At 41.4% G+C, this 20,740-nt stretch overlaps 1 protein-coding gene across 2 annotated transcripts in view; it reads left to right on the top strand.

The window, feature by feature from the left end:
- Positions 1-20,740, top strand: part of RPH3A (rabphilin 3A) — a 373,169-nt gene that overhangs the window by 156,220 nt on the left and 196,209 nt on the right. The window lies entirely within an intron of this gene.

Raw genomic sequence — 20,740 nt, 5'->3', positions numbered from 1 at the left:
AGCAGCGGTTCGAGGGGAGGGCAACACAGTTTCTCCTCCTCAGACCCACTTGCCGCTCCTATCATATGCTGGTGGGGAGATCACACAGGAGGAGGATCCGCGGCAACTAGGCTTCAGTGCCCCCCTCTAGCTTAGCTCGTGGCACCCGCCTAGGATCGGCCCTGATTACAACTATTAGTGGTGCTGGCGGCTAGTGTGTACAATCACATGAACACACTCTAAGCACACTGCCAGCACTTCACCTGCGTCCCCCTCCCTCCAGCAAATTGTACCGCCCTGGGGGCATCTTCCCCTTCCCTCCCCCTTTTACCGGCCCTGGGCTGAATGTACTAAGTTGATTGATCAATCAACTTGGGTTTAACCAGCCTGCCGGATTTGCTTCAGATTATCATAAGCAGCTGCTATGGCCACTAGCGATAATCATAATCAATATTCCTTTCCTATTCTTCAATTGTTACATTTCTTAAAATTTTTGTTTCTTCTCTTCCTTAAGTGTATAATATTCAACATGAGATGACCCCTTATCTAATGAGAAGCATCCTTCCCGTTAAAAATCAGTCAATATGGCAAATGATCCCTGCCATTAAGAGTTTCCTACAAATCTAACAAGACACTCCCTGGCTTTAAAGACTTACTAGTTTAGCGAGTGATATATACTGTATATCGCAAGTATAGAAAGAATTATGTAGTGTGCATTTTTTCATAAAACATGTGGATGTTTTTTCCTACCTTTCCATTGTCCATCCATTTCCATTCAATTTTTTTTCTTTTATGCTTCCCTTATTCTTTTTCTTCTTCCTTTAAAAATGATATTTGTAAATGTACAGAACCATCAGTTTCACTATCGAAAAAGGAAAAAATGCCTTTTTATATAAAAAGGGGAACCCTTGCCCATTTTGAGATTAGATTTCACACTGTAATATAGCAAGAGATGCCTGCCCATCAAAGCTAACATTTTCATAAGACCTTACATTTTAACATGACAAATGCATTCTTTATCATAATGCCCTGTACACACGATTGGTCCATCCGATGAAAACGGTCTGATGGATTTTTTCATCAGTTATCCGATGAAGCTGACTGATGATCAGTCGTGCCTACACACCATAAGTTAAAAAAACGATTGTGTCAGAAGGCGGTGACGTAAAACACAACGACGTGCTGAAAAAAATGAAGTTCAACGATTCTGAGCATGCATGGATTTTTAACCGATGGACGTGCCTACAGATGATCGTTTTTTCTATCGTTTTTTTTTTACCATCAGATCATTTTAAAACAAGTTCCTAATTTTTTAACCGATGGATAAATTACCGATGGGGCCCACACACGATCGGTTTAGTCTGATGAAAACGGTCCATCAGACCGTTTTCATCAGACAAACCGATCGTGTGTACACGGCATAAGAGTTTACAATCTAATAAAATAGCCTCATGTTTTAGGGCTTACAATTCAATAGTGATCCCATTACAATTCTTAATGATAAAATACAGTACAATGTAATTTAGGACAATCTAAGTTATAAGAACATTTATTATCTTTGCGCATTAGCTCTTTACATAAAAGTAATTTCAGGGGAATTTACAGTTCTACACGGGTAGCATCGACACCTTGATCCGATTGCAATGGAAAGTCAGATGTTACTGTTCGAGAACAGAATGGTATGTGCTCTACGTACATAATCCCATACATTGGTGTCAGGAAGGATTATGTAGGTGTTATGTAGGTGTTAATCCTTTGGTTACCACACTGAAGGTGTGAATTGTTGTCAAAACATTGCGGTAGAGATGTAAAAAGGGCAATATATGGGAAGACAGGTGATTTTGAAGACCTCTACCTTTTAAATATATAGCCTCTTTCATGTCTGTTGTAAACTACGTTGTCCTTTCTTTCCAAAATGTACTCCTCACTGTGGGTATAAAGAGGTGGCTTGGATAGATACAATGTGTCTTTAGGATCACAGAACAAGTCCAATTGAATTGAACTAAATATTACTAGATATACAATGACCTGAATACACGTTGACCTTTAGGCCCCGTACTCACGACCAAACATGTCTGCTGAAACTGGTCCGCGGACCAGTTTCAGCGGACATGTTCGTTCGTGTGTAGGCAGTAACGGACAGGATTCCAGCAAACAATCGTCGGCCAGACCGTTTTCCAACGAACAACTGTTTCCTGGTCTTGCTTTAAAACAGTCTGCTGGAATCGTGTCCGTCAGACATGTTCGGTCGTCTGTACACAAAAGCAGCGTACAAACACCCCGCGCATGCTCAGTCCAAATGAGGAGACGGGAGCGCTCGTTCAGGTAAAACTCGCGTTTGTTTGGGATATGGCACATTCGTCATTAGAAACCTTTTATTCTAGCAAGAGAACAATGTCTTAAAAAGGCGCACTAAACCACATTTTCTTGCCTCGTTTTATTAATTCTTCTCTTGCTAGAATAACCCCGTTCTCTTGCTGATGCAATTTCAATAGAGTTGTCCCATACTGAAATGTCACATTTCTTGCTTGTGATGTAATCCTTTAATAATGTTTTCTATGCCAGACGTGTGTTTTGGTTGGTGGTCCTCCATAATTTATAGTAGTCATTTTTGTAAAGGAATGTGCATATTTTTTTTTTTTTGTTGTTTCTAGTTATGTCACCATTTATAATTTTTTTTTTTAACATGTTTTTTTTTTTTTTTTTTTTTTTTTTTTTTTTTTTGTGTTTCATTTGAGAATATTAAACCATGTTGGCACACCAAATGTCCCCCCCCCCAAGGAGTGTGTCCTTTGTAAATTACCCATTGTATATTTATTAAAGGTTTGCTGCCTAATAATCCCCACAGTATAACAAACAATAGACATGTTTTCAAATGAAAGCAAATAGCCTTTTATTTAGGCAAATGTCATCACAAAAAATAAACAGAACGGCAGCACTAGAATAGATAGCAAACTATATGCAAACTTGCATTTCCAACATGGTGAAGGATAAACTTCCAAGCCTCAGGAGCCAAACACAAAAATATGAAGCAGCAGCACAGAAACAAAGGAACCCAAACTGTGGTAGTCCAAACAAGATGTCCTTTATGTGGAAGGAAATGGAAGGCAGAGAATCAACGTTTCCTCCTCTTTCCAGCCTTCCCTCCAGGCAGCCTTCCAGCGGATCTAACACGGGGTCTTGCAGGTGGGGTCGATGTGGCAGCAGGAGGATGGTGTTCCGCAAGCCGGGCCGGGTCACATAGCCCAGTCTCTGGGGTCAGCAGGCCCCTCTGCATCCACCAAAGGACCTGGTTCATCAGGGCCTTTGCCAGTCTTCTCTGGTCCTCCTCCCCTTCATTTAAATCGTGGGCCAATGAGGCACTGAAGGCCTCTGTGGGGTTGAGGGGGGCCCTCATGATGGCGCTTGCCTCCTGTATCATGCGGAGGCTTGCCTCCTCCACAGGCCTCAACTGCCTCCTTCGGCCTGATGGCCTCACCTGGGGGGGAGAAGACTGGCTGGTGGTGGTTCTCCTGGCCGGGGGGACCTGCTGCAGGCCACTGGGCCCAGCCTCCTCCTGGCTGCCACTGACCCCGGCCTCCTCCTGGCTGCCACTGACCCCGGCCTCCTCCTGGCTGACAGACACCTGAGGATCTGCCACCTCCTGGCTGATCTCTTCTTCCTGTGTGGAAAAAAAAGGACATTTTTTACAATTTCGCAAAATAAAACCACACTCATTTTCATGTTTTTCGTTTAGTATTTTCTGTTCATTATTACTTGAATACACTCTACTTCTGACCCCTGCAGTTGTCATCTCTGACACCTATTTGTCTGTACACCTTTTTTTTTGCTTTTTCCCAGCTTGGCTTTTCTTTTACAATATCAAATCATTAATCCACCAATAATTATTTACGCCAGAAATATAGAGGAAACTACTATACCTCCTCATCGAAGGGTGGCAGATCTGCATCTCTGTCAGCCAGGCCCTCTTCCTCCGACTCTGCAGGGCTGTGGTCATCTGGGGAAGGTCCGCTGGAAGGTAGCATGGAGGAAAGGTTGGAAGAAAGACTCGACATCGTTTTCCTGCCTTCCATTTCGTCCCGCAAAAAAGCCATCTGTTTATAATACCACAGTTTGGGTTCCTTTGCTTGTCTTGCTGCTGCTCCCGATTTTTTGCTTTTATTAGCTTTGTATGCTCTCCTGTATGTGCTTCTGAGGTTGGCAAGTTTATCCTTCACCATGTTGGCAGTGCATCCTGGCACCCAAGTTTGCATATAGTTTGCTAGCTCTTCTAGTGCTGCCGCTCGTACATCTTTATTGCAATATAATGCGTGTTTTGAATTCCACAGGATGGGCGTCTCCTGATATTTTTGGAGTAAGGCCTCTATAGCTTCCTTGGTTTGTAGTTGGTCCATTTAAGTTTTAGAAAAATTATATTTCTTTTTGAGTCTAGATTCAAAAAACATAAACCAAAGAAAAATAAATATTCAAAAGGATCAGCGTTGACCTTGATATAATATGTGTCTTAAAATTTATTACCTATATCTAATTACAAACACAGTCTCTCTTGTTTAGACAATGATTGGCAGCTCGGCCGCATTGCTTGTACCAAACATTGATTTGATGCAGAGCCATTGTTAACATTGCAGTAAATATTTTTAATATATAAAAATAAACAATGCTTACAAATGACAGTATTCATCTAGGCACTCTTTCATGTGTAAATCTCATGCCCCTGACAATGGATGACATAAAAGACACTTCCTAATGACCTCTGTACAACCAACACTTGAACAATACTTTGCCTGATCTGAATACACCATTCAAAAACTTGTCAATGAGGTACAGCATTGTTCACATCTCTATTTTGTGAGGTGTCCAAAAGCATTTGGATACCAAAATAACATTGTGGTACCCCATAGACAGAATAGCTTAAAAAGGGTGCAACCAACAGCCCAAACCCCCATCCCATGTGTCTACATTTTCCAGGCCTCTGCTGATCCCATTTTTAATTTCCTTACCTTCCTGTCTCTCGCTCCTCGTTTCTCACGCTCGCCTAATTACCGCGTAAGATGCGTAATCACGGCGTGCACCTTTTAAACACTCCGCGTATTTATTAAACCCCGCCCTCGTCACCTTTGCTAGGCCCTTAATCAATGATTTTAGGAAATATGGCGTTAACTGTGTATGTTCTGGATGCGCTCGAAGATTCTCCGCGTAACCGACGTAAACACGTTGTTTGCATTCTCTACACTCCGCGTATGTATTAAACGCCGCCCTCTTCTCCGCCCATGTCGTAAGAATTCATCTTTTCCACGCCCATAATCTCTGTGGGAAAGGAAAGATGGCGATGTCACACGAGCGGGCACGATGCTCTCATGCCACAAGTGAAGGGACAGAGGCAGGGACGTCCCGATCAAGGCCAAGAAGATACAAAGCCACTAATATGCGGTTCCAGGAAATGGTGGAGTTAGTTTACATCATGCGAAAGAAGGACTATGATGGTGAATTAGGGCCATACAAGACCCCTAACCGCCGAAAGGCACATATTATGGACAAGGTGGCGAGGAGAATGCAGAGGATGTTTGGGATCACCAGGTCCAAGGAACAGCTGAGGAAACGCTGGTCAGACTTAAAATTGAGGGAGCCACATCAGATGAAGAAAATACTTAAAATTCTGCGTAAAAGTAAGTAAATATATATTGGGGTTGGGGGGGGGGGTGGGTGATTGTCTGCAATAATGTGTTGCCATGCATATTTCACCATCTGCCTCCTTGGCCTGCTTGTAATTTTAAAGACATGTTGTCATTTATTTTTTATGACATAAATACCTACATATTTACAAATAGTGTTCTTAGTAAACAACGTAACATCACATAGTTTCTCAGAAAGGCTCGGTTATTCCAGGAACAACACACCTGGACATGGCTCACTGGCCAAAAACTTTGTTTGTAAACATTGTGTAAAAGCTAGTTCTAGAAAATAAAATTATGAGAATGGGAAAGGCAAACAGGATTCATTCTAAAAACAGTGGTAATAAAGCAGATGTTTTCACATCTGCAATGCAGAGCACCTGTGTCTCCCCAAATCAAAAATGGGTTTTGGTAGGGTCTCCCAGAAATACTGTTTAGGGGGGACATCCATGTGTGTCACTTTGCTAAAAAGGGGCAGGATCAGAGCTTGCCATAGAAGTAATTCCAAAATGTAGGTTTGGTGAAAGATAAAAGTAACTAAATGAAAGCCTCTTCTAAGCAATGTGTGCGATTTATGCTCTCCAATATCTGTGTGCTGATGAGTCTACATTTTTTTTGTTTATTTCAGGGGAAAGAAGTCGCCAGCATTTGGAGGAGGCAGAGAGGGCCAGACAAGGCCAAAATCTGCCATCTCAACATGTGGAGGAGGAGGAGGATGTGGAAGGAGAAGAGGATGTGGAAGGAGAAGAGGATGTGGAAGGAGAAGAGGATGTGGAAGGAGAAGAGGATGTGGAAGGAGAAGAGGATGTGGAAGGAGAGGAGGAAGGAAGAAAGGAGGAAGGAAGAGAGGAGGAAGAAGTAATTTTGGACTTAGAATTTATAGCAGATGAAGGGCAAGTGGCGGAAGAACAATTTGGCGAATTGAAAGAAGGTGGATTGATGGATGAAGGAGGAGTCCAAGATGATGGGGAAGTGGTGGAAGAAGGAGGAGTGATAGAAGATGATGGTGAGGTGGTGGAAGAAGGAGGAGTGATAGAAGATGTCGAAGAGGTTGAAAGGAGAAGCCCATCAGGTCAGTGTCACCCTAGCTTGATTAAAAAAAACATATGTAGATAGGCCTCATCGAAAAATAATTTTGGAAATGACCATTTTTTTTTTTTTTTTTAGGGGAGGAGGATGGTGTGCCAATATTTTCACGTGCAAGTGCTGCTGTAATTATTCAGCAGGTAATGGAGTGCAGCACTGAAATGCACAATATGCGTGAAAGGATGGTTGTCATGGAAGAGAATTTAACAAATGTCCTTTTGGAATGCTGCACGGAAATGGACAATATGCGGCAAAGAATGATGGTCATCGAATCTAATTTCAAAAATATTATTGACATGATGGGCCGTGTCAAAGACTGAAACACCCCCCGCCCATCCCCCGCCCCCACAAACATTTTTACTGTTTTAATAATGAATACGCCAAAATTTGAAGATACACACACAGTGTGCCAACATGTGCTATCTGCCATCACAGAATATCTAGTGTATGTGCTTTGTGGGTCCAACCCCCTCCTCCATCCTCAAGTAGTTGAGAGGAAGAAGGGTTTGCTCCCACAGAACACAGACATTGATCACCCATGATGTCAGATAGCACATGTGGCCATTTGTCTGTTGAACCAATGACATTTGGCGAGTTTGCACTGAATGTGTGTATCTTCAAATTTTGGCGTGTTCCAGTGTGAAAGCACACCATGACTGACTGCTGTTGTGAGTTTTTATATTTTTATAATTGTATTTTGTTACTTTTTGACCATGTTGAACATTTTTGGATACTATAAAGTTTAGACCATAAAGAATAAACACCGACAAAAAATTAAAAAGATATATATATAGAATTATAAATCTCTCTAATCACTGAATTTAGTGAAGTCGAGATTTGACTCCTAAATCTTAACAACACATTTTCTTATTGAAAAACACACCAAAAAAAATCAAAATTCTTAAAAAAAAAATGGTTTTTGTGCATAAAAAATATGCAGAAAATAAAAAATACTAAGGCGGTAAACACCCCACCAAGAATATTCTATATATATATATATATGTAAACAATAAATCTAACTATATTTGATAAACAAAAATGTGAACTTGTTAAAAAAGGTATAATCTGCATAATATTTTTGGTTGAATTACCTTAAAAAAAAAAAAAAAAAAAAAAATTTTGTAGACTCCTAAGTACAAAAGCAGGGAGTAATGAAAAAAATTTAAAAATTTTTTTTGGGTCATGAACAAGCAAAAATTAAAAAACTTGACCTCAAAATGTACAAATGGAGTTGCTTCTTATTTCGAGACTCAATACCCTGTTTGTAGATGAGTGAATACTGTGCAAAATGTGGTCATTTACTAAAAGTGGAGAAATCAATTATGCATTAAAATTGAAAAAGTTAGTTAGAGAGCCAGGAAGACAGATAAAAAGAGAAAAAGCATTAATGACAAACAACTGTATAAAGTCCAATGGTCTAATTATTTTTTATTTGAGAGAATATTCCTTTCTTTGGGGGCCGAATTAGAAAGAAATATGATCTGGCATAGCAATGGCCCCCCGACCCATGAAGTACTCAACATATTTGTCGCGTACCTCACGAGCTGATTGGGGGGCCAAGCCAGCGCGACCAGTGTCCAGCCCGGGAAGGGGATCTGAGGGTAGTCTTGCCTCAGAACCGATGTCGGGTAGGTACGTCTGGGAGTGCCTGCGTAAAAAGTTGTGCAAAATGCAGCAGGCAAATACAACGGTGTCCAATTTATATTCCAAAACAAAAAACCCTAAGGTTGGCGCTGCGCTGAATTAATTGAGTGATTAAAAGGTGTAACAATAAAAATTAATAGTTATATTAATGAAGAGCAGCTAGCATTAAATTGTGTACCACAATTTTACAAACATAAAAACAAAAAAAGGGGATGCAGCGCTAATAAGTGACGAATCAGCAATATAGGTGAGTAATTGGTGATGTTAGTAGAAAAAATCAATAATAAAAATGATCATTCCAAAGAATAAACAATTTAAGGAATAAATAAGAGAAAATCACCACGCTGCAAATAGTCCAGAAATTAATGAATGATTGCACTTAATTTTCTCTTAATTGTCCCACAAGTGAAAATGTGAAAAAAACTAAAAAAAGAAAAGATGACACGGAAAATCCATATAAAAAAGATCCATAAAGATTTCCAAGACGGTGAAGATAGGGTGATGAAAGATGAAATTCCACACTGCACCCGTGCTTATAAAATGCCTCCTTACCGCAATTAAAGACTGTATCTCACCAGTCTCATAAAGCCTATGGGAATTGAGGTATCCCACAACCCATCCACCTGGATGATCAGAGGGCTCAGCATAGGATCCGAACGGAACCGTGGATAATGAAAGAGAAAGGGATTCTCATAGTGTATACCGTTTAAAATCACAATCGATATTTATTAAAAGTTGCACTTACAGTTAAGTAGTGTATAATAGGCAGTAACAAGCAGTCACAGAAAAAAGTCCTTCTCCGATGCTCCAATGCTACGATGCTTCCTCGCTACCAGGACTCACACACCGCTAGCGTACAGGGCGAAAACGCGATGACGTCACAGCAACCCGACGATCGTTTCGTCTCAACAGGACATCTACGGGGGTTTGGCCGGATGACGACGTCAGCGCGCACAGTGTATAAATAGCAGAGGACTCCATCTTTGAGGTGGGAAAGACATGCAAAGGCCCTAGTATTCGACTGAGGGCAAACTAGTATAATTGGTAGCGGGAAGGAGAGATCAATTCCGATCATTGCATAAAGCTAATCGGTCAATCATAGTAAAAATAAAATCTTATAGCATAAATTCTTATAGCATATAATAAAAGAAACGCGGAGGTGTGTTGTCAACCTGTAGGATAGCATCGGGTAGGCGGCAACTAAGTATGATCGGAGAGGATCGATGTTATATCATAAATTAATACAATGTAAACAGTTAATATACATTCTAGTTAACAAATTAGATATGCTTAAATTACAATATAAATTAGATAAGAAATTAATACAACAATATATTAACGGGTGCATATAGGACGTATAGACATGCATGCCAGTGCTTGATCACCGGGTTGTATATAGTACCCATTAGGGCATTAGATTTACTTCTGCCATGCCAAATCAAAGCATGTCAGTGACTAGCATGCCGGTGTTCAATCACCAGAAAGCATGTAACAATCAGTACGGCATCAAGTTAACTGCAACCATACAGAAGTATAGTGCACGCCATTATTTATCAACAACATACATAAATATAATAAACTTTTAATGATAAAACCATATAGAATAAACCCTAAATTAATCATGGGTCACATAAGTTTGGATAATAATTTGTTAAAAAATAATTTGTTAAAAAATAATTTGTTAAAAGGAATTTATATTAAGAATTATTAAGAAAACAATTAATATCCCAATCGACATTTAGTCCAAAGGGAACAAAAGATTTTAAACAAAAAATCCAGCGAGTCTCTAGCCTCGATATGGCACGAACCATGTTGGTACCTCTCCAATGAGGGCGGATGTTATCAATAGCAAAAAAGGTGGTCCCCTTCAAATCTCTCCCATGGTATTTGTCATAATGTTTAGAAAGATTATGTTTGGGGAACCCACTCTTAATCCTACCTATGTGTTCACCAAGGCGAATATGCAGTTCACGTTTGGTGCGACCCACATATTGCTTCGAACATGGGCACTGTATCATATACACCACATACTTTGTCGAACAGGTAATAAATGATTCAATCTCATGTGTTTTCCCAGTGACTGTAGATTGGAAATTCGTGCATTTTCTTTCCTTAAAGGAATTGACCTTACAAACACTACATTTCCGGCATGGAAAAAAGCCCTTCAGAGATTGAAAGAAAACTAAGTTTTTAGGAGGGTCGATGACATTGGGTGCTAAATTCAGCCTTAATGAGGGTGCCCCTTTAAAAATCAGGAGTGGGTTCTCAGGGATATATGCCCCCAGGATCCGATCACTTCTAAGTACCCCCCAATGCTTCCTCAGGATTTTTTTAATTGAAAAGTGCTGATTGGAGTATCTCGTAGTCAGCGACCAACTGAATTTGTCCGAGGGGATAGCATTTGTTCTATTATTCCTTGTCAGGAGGGAGTTTCGATCCATCTGTTCCACTGTAGTGATCGTCTCATTAATCTTTTCCTCTTGATATCCTTTATTTAAAAATCTTAATTTTAAAATATTGGATTGTTCCTGGTAGTCAACAATATCTGTACAATTCCGTCTTATACGCTGGAACTGACCCTTAGGTATTGCTGTGAGCCAGGAATTATGATGACAGCTCGTGGTAGGGATAAAAGCATTCCGATCAGTTGCTTTAAAAAAAGTATTGGTACTTAATTTTCCATTTTTTACAAATATATTTAAATCCAAAAAATTAATATGGGAGATACTGATGTCATGTTGGAGAGAGATTCCTCTGTCATTAGAGTTAAGTCTAGAAAAAAATTCCTCTAAAGATGTGACGTCACCCTCCCATATCACTATCACGTCATCTATGTAACGTTTCCAAAGACGTAATTGTGGCGGGGCCTGCACATCAATCACATCTCGCTCCCAGTAAGCCATAAAGAGATTGGCTAAACTAGGAGCGAATTTTGCCCCCATCGCTACACCACAAATTTGAAGAAAGAAAGTGCTTCCAAACCAAAAATAATTGTGGGTAGCTGCAAATTGTAATAATTCCAAAATAAACTCTTTTTGTAAATGCGGTATATTAGATTCCTGATGAAGATAAAAGCTAACTGCCTCTAAACCTTGTTGATGGGAGATAACAGTGTAAAGAGAGGCCACATCCGCCGTGGCCAGAATGTACCCTTCCTTCCACTCAAAGTTCTTCAAAAGATTCAGAACTTCAGTGGTGTCACCTAAATAGGCTGGAGTGGCTTTCACCAGCGGTTGTAAAAAATAATCTACATATTTGCCTATTCTAGCGGTGACGGAATCGATGCCACTAATAATTGGGCGGCCGGGGGGTTTAACCAAATTTTTGTGAATTTTGGGTAAATAGTATATCACAGGTACACGTGGTATAATTGGTATAAGATGGGCATGCTCTTTTTTATTAAGGATCCCTTTTTGGAGGCCCTGATCAATGATGTTAGCTAATGCCTTCCTATATTTAGCTGTTGGATTAGAGGGCAAGACTGTGTATGTTAAAACATCAGAGAGTTGACGATTCATTTCCTCTATATATTGGGATTTATCCAATATAACGATGCCCCCGCCTTTGTCGGCTGGTCTGATTATTACATCATTCCGCTGGCATATCTTTTTAATATTAGTTTCAATTGAGAAAGCGCTCCTAGGTTTAGTGACTTTCAAGGACAGAAGGTCCTTAGTGACAAGTTCCTTAAATACTTGTATAGCTGGAGCCACAAAACCAGGGGGGTTGAATAATGATGCATTCTTCAAATTGGTATGCTGAATAGGGACATTAGTAATCGGTGTGCCACTTTATATTCCGCCAGATGTATCGATGTCCTGAACAGGCGGAACCGGTTGGTGAGTATCCCAAAGGCATTCTCGACTACCCTCCGAGCCCTGGCCAACCGAAAATTAAACACACTCCTCTCTGAGGTGAGGGTCCTCTGGGGAAAAGGCCGCATGAGGTGAGGACCAAGCCCGAAAGCCTCGTCCGCTAGGAACACAAACGGAAGTCCTTCCACATTATCTTCATCTGGTGGCAATGCCAGACCACCAGCTTGGAGACGATCATAGAAATCAGTCCGTGCGAACACTCCCCCATCAGACATCCGGCCGTTCTTCCCCACGTCCACATATAGAAACTCATACTGTGCCGACACCACCGCCATCAACACAATACTATGATAACCCTTGTAATTATAATAGTAGGACCCCGAGTGGGGTGGGGGCACAATGCGGACGTGTTTCCCATCTATTGCTCCACCGCAGTTAGGAAAATCCCACCGCTGGGCAAATTGGGAAGCCACAGACTGCCATTCCTGTGGTGTGGAGGGTAGCTGTGGGGACAAACAAAAAAAGAGATTTAGTACTTTGGAATCAAAACATCCTACAAGCATCCTTGTGACACTTCAAAGTATTAAAATTGCATTTGAAAATTTTGCATGGAGAATTTGGGAAATGAAATATATAGGGCCACTTCATTGAGAGACTCCACAGCCCTCTGATGGGGACAATAAAAGTTTGAAGGGGGGGGGGGGACACAAAAACCAAAAAGTCCTGTTTTAAAAAATGGCAAGGTGGGTTTGTCCCTAGGATAGCATGCTGGACAGGTTAATATTGGGTAAGGGACAAATATGCAGGTAGGCCAAGAAAAAAACATGTAAAGCTGATATCAACATGCATAGGGAGAAAAGGGAACGTTAGTTAAACACACAGCATATCTGGGAAATTAAAAATTAAGTTAGTTAGCAACATTATTACAGCCAGGAAACTTACCTTAATATACTCCTCATGCATAACTTTGATGATGGCAGCACACGTGTCCGGTATGATGACCCCAAGCGCCTGCGGAGAGATGCCTGTTGAGAACTTGAGGTCCTGCAGGCTCCTCCCAGTCGCCAGGTACCGCAACGTGGCAATAAGCCTCTGCTCGGCCGTGATGGCTTGGCGCATCACAGTGTCCTGCCTCGTGATATAGGGGGACAGAAGTTCCAGCAGACTGTTGAATACGGGGTCCGTCATGCGGAGAAAATTCCTAAAGTCATTAGGATTATTCTCCTGGAGTTCCCTAAGCAGAGACATATGTGAGAACTGGTCACGCTGGCGCAACCAATTCTTGGTCCAGAAACGCCTCCGCCCCCTGTTTCTGGCCAAAGTACTGGAAAAATGAACATATCCAGCAGCCATCCCATAAACAGCACCAACTCGCGAAAATTGACGCTGCTGCTCCATCATGGCTTCAAACCGGCCGGCTGGTCAGTCAAGAACACACTTAAACAGAAAGCACTCGCAAATCCAGCACTACCTGCGACGAACGTGTGACAAACAGATACGAGCGCACAGGATGCAACTGCTAAAGCAGAAACAACCTGCTAGCCTATAGCCGAATGACAACTACGTTACCGCAAGCACACGCACTGAACCCGTGAATACACGCTGTCAAAGCCTGGAGACCGAGAAGCGCGAATCAGCTCTAACCAAACCTTCACTAACACGAGCAAACCCGTAACTAGCAAAAGAGGAACAGAGGGCGGCGCCATTAAGTTTGGTCTTCCCCTTTATAGTGACGTCGTACGTAGTTTACGTGCACGCGTTCCGGTACGACGGTAATTTGGTCCGCTGGTGTGTACACGCCAGCGGAACCAAACACAAATCAGCCTTGTACGCCGGAAACTGTCGGGCAGACAGTTTCCAGCGCACAGATCCGGTCGTGAGTACAAGGCCTCAGAGACTGAGTTGTGAAAACACCCAGTCACATTATTTTCAGTACTATTTCTTTTTTTCCTTGCATATGATTTAATGATGGATGTAAGCAGAGTTGATATTCAATTGCCTTGCAATGTGTTCAGCCTATTTGCCATTAGTAAATCAGCCCCATTATGTTCATATATGCACACCTTTTACAGTGTTCAAATCATTTTGTCTTCCATCCTCCACTCTTTTTCTCTCCTTTACTGATAGTCGTTTTCATTAAATTACATTTTCTTCCTCTTTTGAGAACAATATATAAATACACACTCTTCAACTGCACTAGGTGCAGCAGGGGAGATGCTTGTTCATCTAATGAGAGAAACAATGTCCTTTAGGACTTCAATCCTGTTACAGTGAGGGAACCCTGTAAGAACTTACAGTCTATTGAGACTGGGAAGACTGATGGCCTTATGGGACTTATATCTTAACATGACAAGGGCAATCCTGACAATCAATGTTGGCAATCTAGGTCCTGAGATTTTTTTATTTCTTCTGCTTATTGCTTGAATTTCTCTAATTTTCTCTGATCTAGTGAGTGCTCTGTCTTTTTATATTGATTTAGGTTCTTTAATATGCAACCACAGGTGTGTCTGTATCTTCTTTTTCCTCGCTTTCATTTTCATCTCTCTTCTCCCTGTTTTCCAGCATTTCTTCATATGTCCTTTTTCATTGTTAAGTAGTAAATGATGTGCTTATTTTTACATATCATTTGTTGAAAAAAAAATTTTTTCAACATATTTCTCACTTCTGTTATTTACCCTTGCACTTGCTTTCTATTTTTTCCTCCTTCATTCTTTCATTCTTACCTTCTTTTATCCAATTTTCTTCCTTTCTTGTATGCACAATATGCAGCCATAAGTACTTATGCACATCATATTTTATATGCCTGATTTAATTAGAGGAACTTTATTCTTTAGAGTTTACATTCCAACATAGCAAGATAACCTTGCTAAGAAGAGCTTACAATCTATGAAGAAAATCTCTGCTATTTAACCACTTGCTTACTGGGCACATATACCCCCCTCCTGCCCAGGATGAAATTTCAGCTTCCGGCACTGCGTCGCTTTAACTAACAATTGCGCGGCCGTGCGACGTGGCTCCCAAACAAAATTGACGTCCTTTTTTCCCCACAAATAGAGCTTTCTTTTGGTGGTATTTGATCGCCTGTGCGGTTTTTATTTTTTGCGCTATAAACAAAAAAGAGCGACAAATTAAAAAAAAAATACAATATTTTTTACTTGTTGCTAAAATAAATATCCCAATAAAAAAAAAAAAATGTTTCCCTCAGTTTAGGCCGATACGTATTCTTCTACATATTTTTGGTAAAAAAAAACAAAAAACGCAATAAGCGACTGGTTTGCGCAAAAGTTATAGCGCCTACAAAATAGGGGACATAATTATTATTTTTTATTATTTTTTTTTTTACTAGAAATGGCGGCGATCTGCGATTTTTATTGGGACTGCGACGTTATGGCGGACACATCGGACACTTTTGACACATTTTTGGCGCCATTCACATTTATACTGCGATCAGTGCTATAAATATGCACTAATTACAGTATAAATGTGACTGGCATTGAAGGGGTTAACACTAGGGGGTGAGGAAGGGGTTAAATGTATTCCCTGCATTGTGTTCGAACTGTAGGTGGAGGGGGGGGGTGACTGGGGGGGGTGACCGATCTATGTCCCTATGTACAAGGGACACAGATCGGTCTCCTCTCCAGAGACAGCACCGCTGTCTCTGTGTAAAACGGCAATGAGAGATGATCTCATATGTTTACATATGAGATCATCTCTCATTTGCCGCACAGATCGCCTACCAAACGGCCACTCTGATTGGCCGTTCGCGGCGATCTGTAATTGGCTGTGTCCAAGGGACACGACCAACACAGAGTTTCCCCGCTGCGCGCTCTGGAGCGCGCGCGGGGAACGTGCAAAGGGGCGGACGTCAATTGACGTCCACTTGGATTTTGGGATCCGCGCTGTAGCCGTCATTTGACTATAGCGCGGGTCCCAATCGGTTAAAGGCTTATTTACAAATATGATAGTAACCAAAGGAGTTTATAGTTTAGGGCTGGCTACACATGGCTTGATTTCTCTTGCTCAGCCTCACAGGCTGGAGGAGAGAAATCAGTTGATTCACCCATCCATGCTTAGTGTGGATGGAGGGATTTCTATTGTGTTCAGGCAGCTCCGGCTCCCATTGTTCCCCCAATACCCAAACAATGACTACATCTGATAGGATGCAGTCACTGTTTGGCTGATAATTTTCCACCCAGCTCAGCTTATTTTTTTAAGCTGACTTTTGTCATGTCAGTTGGTGTATGCACGGCCACCCACAACTCATATGAGACTGTTATTATCTAAAGCTTACCTACCTTAGATTCAATCAGCCAGACAATTTCTCTACAGTAACTTATTGAAGCCAATATTACTCCAGGCTCATTGATGTGCACATAGGTACATCTTTCTCTTTCCTTTTCTTATTTCTTACATTGTTTCCTAAAAACTAAAGAGGAATTCTGTCTATTAGAAGTTGAAGACCAATGGAAGTTGGAAATAGATATGTAGTCAGATAGACACTGTACACCTCATAGTTCTACCTTCGATTTTCTATAACTGCAGTTGTTCAGGGTGCCTAAATATAAGTGTGCAGTCTAATAGGCCATAAGGTTTGTCCCAGTGCACTCGGTAATAAAAAAATTAAAAATTAGTCAGACGTACTTGCTCTCTTCAAAATTTAAGTCTGTGTGAGGTCACTTGTGCTGAGGGATGTGGATGGTTCTTAGATCTTCCAACACAGTCCACTGCAGTGTGAGGCCAGGAAGCAGCATTTTCACTGAAGGAAAAGGATGTTTGAAAGCTTTTCCAAATACAGATTAGCACAAAAATCTTTTATGATTTGTCTCATTGACTTTTCCGTAATAGATTATAACCTGGGACAGATTAATTTGTGATATTGCATTTCAGTTATTTTATTGGTGTATTCACAATAAAAAAAAATTATGACTAGAAAGCATATGCATTCTATGCAAGATAAAATTACCACATAAATTCATACAGTAATTACAAAAACATATAATAAAAAAATCAAGCCAATCTTTCACTCATTATGGCAATTTTTGCAAAATTTGTTTTGTTTACACATTTTGGGTAATTTGATTTTTACTAATGAGTGAGCAAAAGAAAGCCAGTTCACAGCTATGCACCATTTGGTGTCTGGAACAACCAACAGGCTTATTTTAAGTCAGCTTGGGATATTAAGACGTACAATCCTGGAACTGAGACTATAGTATTCAACCTTAGCTTGACATAATTCCAAGAAGAGGCTGCACACTAATGATGCCTTTACAGGAAAATATTTAAACAGCTGGCAAGCTTCAGCAGTTTCCCACCCCCCAGGACCATCGATCTATAATGTTTCACCCAACTCTACAAACTGTAGTATGCACCCTATTTCATAATTGTCTGAGGGATCATCAACTAATCATTGACTCCTTCTCCCTCTGTACAAATCTTCCTATTGTTGATGGTGTATGTGCTCACTGGGAATTCTTCAGCCATCGGCTGCAAGCCGCAATAAGAACTTATAGGAGGATGTTTCTGTGAGTCCACTGCAGCTTGTGTAATGGTAACAAGACATGTAAAATAAGTTGAATTTTAAGGTAGTCAATGAGCAAAGAAACTTTCCATATTTTTTTTGTGTAGCTTGATAGCCAATTCCTGTAACAAAGCACTCCCTGAGCCATAGCAGCTAATGATCTCTGCTGCTTGTGTCCCTGTCTGCTCTACACAGCAGAGCGGACACGGACCTGTCATCAGCATGCTCAGCGGGGATCAGCAGAGAGATCCTACGCTAAAAAAACTGAATCCGCTACACGGAGGTGCCTGTGTGAAAGGAGGCTTGTACACACGATTGGATATCTGATGGAATCTAATCCGATCTATATTCGATGAAGCTGACTTTCATCACTCTTGCCTACACACCATCAGTCAAAAATCTGACCGTGTCCAACGCAGTGACGTAAAACACTACGATGTGCTGAGAAAAATTAAGTTCAAGGCTTCCGAGCCTGCGTCGACTTGATTCTGAGCATGCGTGGATTTTTGACTGATGGACTTCCACACAGACAATCGTTTTTTTCTATCGTTTTTTTATCCATAGGAAAATTTTAAAACATGTTCTCTTTTTTTTCACCGATGGAAAACAAACCGATGGGGCCCGCACACAATCGGTTTGTCCGATGAAAACGGTCCATCGGTCCGTTTTCATCAGACAAACCGATTGTGTATACAGGGCTTAAGAGTCTTTGTTTGCACGGATATTTTTTCAATAATGTTTTCAATCTACAGGTTCACTTTATCATGGCAGACATTTTTGACAGCATTCGCTTGTGTAGGCGGTCCCTGGCAACATTGCGCTCACTGTGTCTTTGGTGTCAGCCATTCCTAGTAGCATTCTGTGTTTGTGTATTCCAGGTATATACAGTATGTAGGTGGTTTGAGCAAAACTGGTTGTGCACATATATGTGGTCGTGAGTATTTGTGTATGTACATGTGTATATCCAGGCGCTTTGTCTGTATAGTGCTTAAAAACATATAGCCAGATTCAGGAAACTTACGACGGGCGTATCAGTAGATACGCCGTCGTAACTCCGAATCCGCGCCGTCGTAACATTAAGCGTATGCTCAAACTGATATACGCTTAAATAATGCTAAGATACGACCGGCGTAAGTCTCCTACGCCGTTGTATCTTAACTGCATATTTACGCTGGCCGCTAGGGGCGTGTACGCTGATTTACGCCTAGAATATGTAAATCAGCGAGATACGCCTATTCACGAACGTACGCCCGGCCGTCGCAGTAAAGATACGCCGTTTACGTAAGCCGTTTTCAGGCCTAAAGATATTCCACCAAAAAGATGGCGCAGCCAATGTTAAGTATGGACGTCGGACCCGCGTCAAATTTAAAAATGTTTACGTCGTTTGCGTAAGTCGTCCGTGTATGGGGCTGGGCGTAATTTACGTTCATGTCAAAACCAATAAGTCTTTGTGGCGTAATTTGGAGCATGCGCACTGGGATATGTCCAGGGACGGCGCATGCGCCGTTCGTAAAAAACGTCAATCACGTCGGGTCACGATTCATTAACATAAAACACGCCCACGCCCACACAATTTGAATTAGGCGCGCTTAGGCCGGCACATTTACGCTACGCCGCCGTAACTTAGGACGCAAGTGCTTTGTGAATACAGCACTTGCCTCTCTAACTTACGGCGGCGTAGCGTATATGCGATACGCTACGCCTGCCTAACGTTAGGCTCTCCTACCTGAATCCAGCTAATAGCTTTTTATTTTTAATAATATCCAGTCAATGGGATCAATAGTGTTACCTGGCCTGCAAACATGAACTTCTTTAGAAAAAAAAACAAAAAACGTATTTACAGGCATACCATATCCTCTGGTAATATAAATTTTTTAGGACAAATATACATTATGGGCCAGATTCTCAAAGGCGTTACGACGGTGCAACACCATTTGCGCCGTCGTAAGTCCTAATCTGACCCAGGGTATCTATGCGACTGATTCTTAGAATCAGTTACGCATAGATACCCATTAGATCTGACAGGCGTAAGGCTCTTACGCTGTCAGATCTTAAATGCAAATTTTTTTCCCGCCGCTAGGTGTCGCATCGTCGTTTTCCCCGTCGTCTATGCAAATTAGCTAGTTACGCGAGATTCCCGAACGTACGCGCGCACGACACAGTGATTTTACGACGTTTCCGTAAGCGTAAACTTGCCCCTGCTATAATGAGGGACAAGTTTACGTAGGTCCGTCGTATGCCATGTTAAGTATGGCGTCGGGTCAGCGTCGGCTTTTTCCGTCGTTTACGTCGTTTTCGTCGTTTACGTCGTTTTCGTAAGTCGTTTACGTCAATGACGCTCACGTCGGCGTCATTGACGTTTTCCGTTGTGAGCTGGAGCATGCGCACTGGGCTTTTCTCCGCCCGGCGCATGCGCAGTTCGATCGGCGCGGGGGCGCGCTTAATTTAAATACAAGCCGCCCCCTTTGAATTACGCGGCCTTACGCCGGGCCAATTACACTACGCCGACGCAAATTACGGAGCAAGTGCTTGGAGAATACGGCACTTGCTCCAGTAATTTGCGGCGGCGTAGTGTAAATGGCTTACGCTACAACGCCGCAGATTCTACAAGAATCTGGCCCTATATGTTTGCATGTAATTGGCTGTTCAGACAGACTTCTACTTCTGGGTTGATGGAATGTTATGATCACTAATGGATATGTGTTCCCTTGCACTAAAAATTTTGTGATATAATACACTGGTATTTAAACGTGTATAGACAGAACTGTTTAGAAAAAAAAACATGAGGCATTTTTTTTTATTATTGTACGTAAAGATTTTTAAAATCCTCCAGAGCAGAATGTATTTTGTGTATTAACTGCTTTTTTTATTTACTCATGTAAGGCCCCCTTAGGCCTGTGAATTTTATGTGTGGTGTGTTAAACAAAATCATGCTTTAGTCATCTTAGTGCTTTCATGAAAAGAACGTTATACAGAGTACATTGATAACCCTCCTAAAATGCATGTTATCTGCACCTAAACGCAAT

Source organism: Rana temporaria, chromosome 1 (genome assembly GCF_905171775.1).
Source record: "Rana temporaria chromosome 1, aRanTem1.1, whole genome shotgun sequence".
In the NCBI taxonomy this organism is placed as follows: domain Eukaryota; kingdom Metazoa; phylum Chordata; class Amphibia; order Anura; family Ranidae; genus Rana; species Rana temporaria.
Note: the sequence above shows the minus strand (reverse complement) of the source record. Positions and strands in the feature narration are given on the sequence as shown.